Below are 6,176 nucleotides of genomic sequence, written 5' to 3' on the forward strand. Positions count from 1 at the left end.
CTGAGTGATATGGTCTCCTCAGCAGAGTGATGGATAAGCACCAGCGCTGTGCGCTTCCCTTTTTATTCCCCAGGGACCTCGTTTGCATTCAGAAGCTGTGTTCACAGCAGCCCTTGCAGGGCACTTACCTGGGCAGGTTGTAGGCACAGACTTGGATTCCTCCCCACACACCTGTGTCTTTGCTATTTTGTATCCAGAGAATTTAAAAACACGAGGTCATTACGATGTCTCTCCTGTCTCTGATGCCAGCCTTACCCTTTCCCAAAGTCCCTGCATCAGTTCCAATAGTCAGAGATTTGGAAATGCTTGCATTCAGGCTGAATCTTGCCCTAGATGCTGAATTTTGAAGAATGATCAAACCCAGAACAGATCAGTGAGTGATCTGAGAGAAACTGAAGGACGAAGAGACAGAAAAAGGCAAAGAAGCACATAGGAGAAAGAACCCCACTTTCTAATTCCCTCAGAAAGGGACTCTTCCCGCCACACTTTTTCCTTGTGTTGATTTTTATCCTGCCACCCCCTTTGCTGGGGCTATGAACCAAACCTCAAGGTCAGTAGTTCAAAACTACCAGCTGCTCCGTGGGAGAAAGATGAGGCTTTCTGCTCCTGTAAAGATTTACAGCCTCGGAAACCCTGTTCAGGGTCGCTATGGGTCGGAACCGACTCCACCGGCACTTAACAACAACAACCCCCTTTGCTAACTGTCTCAGATTGTAATTGTCTCTCAAATTGCTGGCACTGTAACCTTAAACCTTGTAATTGTGCCCCAGGACAAATCAGTATTAATTTAGCTGATATGGCATATCTTATACATCCTGTGTTCTCCCTCTACCTGGAGTTCAGTTAAAGATTTGCCAGAAAGTGCAAACTAGGAGAGATGGCACAAATTCATGATGGTTGCAGCCTTCTATTCAGGAGGCCGGGCAGGAGGCAAACCTTGAGGGCACTGAGGGAGCTAAGGGGGGCTGCCTCCACCTCCACAGCCTGGGTGAGTCTTAGCCAAGGCGCATGCTCTTGGGGATTTGCATCTCCCCTTAGAGAACTCCAGAGCTTAGATGGGTGTCATCCAGAATTTGCAAGGAAACCAGAAGGAAACCACAAATCCACAGGGGTGAGGAGGTGGGGGCAGAAAGGTTTTGTGGTTGATCTAAAATACAAAGGAAGGTTAGAAGCAGGCAGCACAGGGATTTGATTAAGGAGACCGCAGAACTTCGCCTTAAGAAGTTCACGCCCATCTGGGGATAGAGCAAAGCCCCATCTTGAAGGTAGCCGAGAAGGGTTGAGAGGCCTGAGATGTAAAAGACAGGTCCCCAGCCACTGCATACCAGTTTTTACCCATGATAATCTGGTTACACTGCGCTGTCAGCCCCCAAACACCAACACTTCTAAACTGAGCCCAGGTGCTGGCATTTTCTGTGTGATTTCTTGCTCTTTCAGGATGTCTCTGTTTTTAGGACTTCATCAGATAACTGCTCTTGTTTTCTTTTTCCCATTTCAGTTAGAGGCATGTTGCCATTTTATGACCTTTAAAATAATTTAAATATACAATTTTTAACAGTTTAGCAATATAGTTAATGCTTCTTTTTTTAAAAAACACACACACACATGTTTTTATTGTGAACTGAGTGATAGTTTACATGGGAGAATATTGGTTTTACACTCATCCTATCATATTTCATTTCACTGCAATGATTACAATCCCCTCCATGTATCATCATTCAACAGCATTTGCTTCTATTCCCTCTTTTTGTTTTTGATGTACACAAAAACAGTCAGGAATCTATAATTATTTAAACAACCCAAGAGCACATTCTGCAAGCCTGACTCCTGGCTTCCAGCACACAACCTTTCTCTTTCTATGAGTCTAGAGTCCTCCACTGCTCCCTCTCTCCATGACCTCATCTCGGCCTCCATCTCTGGTGTGGCTGCTTCTCTGGATAGGGTCCCACATTCCGCTCATGCTCTTCTCCCTTGATGGTCCTAGGGTCCTCTGTTCCTGGAATGTTAGATTAACTACTCCCCACTTTATGTTACAAAACTTCTACCTTTATAGTTCTGGCAGTCCCAATTAGTCGTGATAACAATTACTCACTATTGAACCATAAGAATCTTCTGCCCATCTCCTTTCACCAGACCTGCCTAGACAAGATGAAAATGATCCAGTGGGGATTCTACCTTCCCCTGCACACTCTGAAACAAAACTCCCTCCTGAAAACTTGTAAGCCAATCACTTCTTGCCTTTATCATCCACCCCACCCCTCCCCCATTTTAGGTAGCCAATGAGATAACTGCTCTTAAGGGAGCTAAAATGAAATACCCTAACAAAGAGTTCTAAGTGCAGTTTTCTTTCTAGAGATGAAAGTTTCACTGAAGGAATTTCTTTATCTCCCTGCACTGATTATAGTAGAAGAAAGGAGAGGACTGTGGGTACAACATAGCAGTGAACTATTTTTTTCTCTGTCCTGAAAATTAGTGCATAGTTAGATCAAAATATGACAGGGTGCATGCTCATTTAATTTTAAAATTGCTTAATAACTTTAAATAAAACTATCACAGTGGAAATGTTAGATTGTGCGGATGCTGAATATTCAACGGGGAACCGGAAGTCACATTTGTATTATCTCTGTGGCACTGGCTGGTAACAGTAATTCATTAATTTTGTCAGCAAATATATATGATACCTACTATGTGAGGAGGACTCCCGGCGTGGCGCTGTGGATCAACCCTGGACTGCGAACCACAAGGTCAGCAGTTCAAAGGAGTGGCTGGTGGGTTTGAACCACCGATCTGTGGTTATCAGTCCAGTGCTGATCTTACAGGGCCACACTAGGACTCTAGACCTTTACTTAAAGGCCTCTAATTTCCTCCCTTCTGTATTAGAGGATTGCCTGTACTTTCTGAAAACAACCCAACAGGTGTGCCCACCTATTGCCTACTTATCTATTATGAACCTGTATACAAATTGGGTAATTGTGTATGCAAATGGATAGTTAGGTGTCTAACTATGGTAGGTGTATGTGTGGGTATGTAATTACTAGATTTGCATTTGTAAATGCTCACTTCCTTAAACAACCCTCCTCCTACCTCTTCTTCTCTGTCCCCCCCACCTTCAAACACATACTCAGGTGCCTGACTGGACCAGGTGTATCTCTTATGTCTGTTTGCTCAATTACACTTGTTCTTTAATGGCTCTTCCTCATGCTCCTAAACACCGCATGGTCCTCACCTACAAAAGAGAAAACAAGACCATGTCTTTTCCTGCCATATTGGATGGTTACTCCTTGCTTTGTCCGTAAATAGTTTAATCTGGCAATAACACACGAGAAGGGAGTCGTCTATTCTCCTGTCAGCCCTACTTCTCAAAAGAGACTCACCGCTCGTGGTGGTGACTTGTACACACTCGTGTGGGGAGACACAGGGTTTGAAGTCCAGGCATCTGGTGCACAGCTCAGCACGGCTCATTGTCAACTCAGTGAATCCCAAAAATAGAAATAACCCAAGCAAAGAGCTTAGTGTCTGGTACAGAGGTGACTAATAGTGTGATTGTTGCTTGTGTTACAGCTTGTGCTTCATGTCATTGTACCAAATGAGGTTCTAATCCTAGGCCTTTCATAGTGTGCAGATGGGACAAACTTTAGGTGAATCTTAATTGCTGCCAAGTTTTATGTTATCTGTGGTATACTATTAATAAAAATGATAAAAAAGGAATTAACATGGGCCAAGTGCTTCATGACCTACAATCAGATAGTCTAAAACACTGAGAAATCGGCATGTTGGGACATCTTAAGGAGACTAGCAATTAAGTAAATCATAATGCTAAAATCCAGTTCTGCTGGTGACTGTCATGTGTACGTAGGTGTTGGTCTTGAATGCACTACAGTGGCCGGACAGAAATCCTGCAGAAAGATAGCCCAGGTTTACCCAGACCTCTTACGTGTCTGTCCAAGGTGGATGGCTCCCTGATTACTTTTTCTGGGAAGGTTCCTTGAGTTCCCTTAAGGAAACTTCCCTTATCTAAGTGGCCTGATTTTAGCACCATATGATTTTTCATCTTCAAGCTTTGCTTCTGCTGTGATGAAACACACACCTTTAGCAGTTGTGTGCCTCTGCATTTTGCTGAGTCTCCGATTGGGTAAAGGATTCACCTCTCTCAGTGGTTCAGTCGTGAAGCCAAGATTTTAAAATTAGTTTAATATCAGTTAACCCTTCTGTGACAATATTGTTTCTGCTGGGAAATTCTTGTTAATAGAATGTGCTTTCAGTAATGGGAGGTGGGCTGAAATCAAGGAACACACTTTGTTTGTGAGGAAATAATGGATTTTGCTATAATTATATGGGATTAATTTGTCCTACTGTTGGTTTGATTGGTAGGGTGAGACCCATTTATTCAGATTCACATAGTTTTAAAGGTCCCTGCCGGGAGGCAGCACATACTACCACTTGTACCGCAGCTTCCCAAGAAAGCTGAGAGGTTGAAAATAGTGGTAGGAAGTATATGTGCCACAGGTCATGAAATGGTTAAGGTGTATTTGGAATCTAAGACTGAAGATAGCTAGACCACTTCCACTTTTGTTATTACTATGTTTTGCAAAACTACTTCTCATTGAACAACAACAAAAAAATGCCAGTCACAAAAACTATCAGTCAAGCCTAGGGAACCTGAGCAAATGTCTCCTGCTACCGGCCCACCACTCCATCCCAACACACAACAAGCATACGTCCTCATAGGCTGATTTTGTCTGTGAGGGGGAATTTGAATTCAAAGATTTCTTCTCAATAAGGGATCCCATGACCTGTGCCCTGTTGTTAGGTTTTGTTGAGTCAGCTCTGACTTCATGGGGACCCCATATACAACAGAAGGAAATGTCCAATGTTGTGCCATCTTCAGGGTAATTGGTAAGTTCCATCAATTGTTGCAACTACTGTGTATTTTGAGTGTCTTCCAATGTAGTGGAGCTCATCTTCCAGCAACATATCAGACAATATTCTCTTAAGATCCATAGGGTTTTCATTAACTGATTTTCAAAGGTAGATCACTGGGTTTTTCTTCCTAGTCCATCTTGGTCTAGAAGCTCCACTGAAACGTGTCTGCTGGTATTTGAAATATCAACAAAAAAATGCCAGTCTTAAGGACTATCAGTCAAGTCTAGGGAACCTGAGCAAGTGTCTCCTGTACCCTCCATAGATCTAGCTCTCAGCATTGTAACTACACACACACTACCACAGTACAACAACTGACAGATAGGTAATAGGACTTGTGTTCTAGAATCCATAAAACAACCAACTCAGAAGGACTTGTCCAACTTGACTTATATTTCATGGGTTCATTTGAAGTTCTTGAAATGTGTGGTTTACTATTTTTTTGGCCATTTCTTCAGATTGCTTTCCTTCCTCCATCCTTCATTTAGAATCTCAACACTAGTTACAGAACAAGCTATTTCAGGGACATGCATGTGGTGCTGGGTCTTGGTGAGAGAGAGTGAGCCTCTCATGGAATGCCTTCTCCCCCTTTCCTGCTACGTGATGGCTCCTTTTAAAGACTTCCTGAGTCTCTGGCCTGATAGTAGGCCCAGCCTCCCCGGAAGCCTGCTTTTTACTCCCTCATTTCTTGCCGGAATCCAGACTTCTGGTTGGGCTTTCTACCTCCCAAAGTTCCAAGGACAAAAACGCTAGTACTTATTCGTTAGAATGTTATACTTTTCAGAGGTTGAGTAACAGAAACCAGTGCTGAAAACTGTGGCTTGAGGATCAGGTAATAAGAGGGATTGTATCTGACTAGGCCTTTGCCTCCTGAATATCATGGTCCACTAATGCACGGTGTTCCCAGAGTCTAAAAGCACACTCTGCGTTATAAATGGGAGAGTTTTATTTTAAGGAATCTCTGCTGGTTTCATGAAACAGTGATGAGGGACCTCTGTGATGACATTGTTCCATATCCTAACGTAGTGGTGCCGACATGAATCTAAACGTGTGGTAGAATTGCATAGAACTAAGTGTACATGCACTCACAAACAAGAACATGCAAAACTGACTACATTTGAATGAAGTTGCTGGGTGACATCAATGTCAATTTCCCAGTTGTGATATGTACCATACTTACATAAGCTTCAGGAAACTTGGTGAAGGCTATAATTTTTACACAACTATATGAATATCTAAGGAGCTCTGGTAGCGTA

This window comes from Chrysochloris asiatica, unplaced genomic scaffold (genome assembly GCF_000296735.1).
Source record: "Chrysochloris asiatica unplaced genomic scaffold, ChrAsi1.0 scaffold00104, whole genome shotgun sequence".
Lineage (NCBI taxonomy): Eukaryota > Metazoa > Chordata > Mammalia > Afrosoricida > Chrysochloridae > Chrysochloris > Chrysochloris asiatica.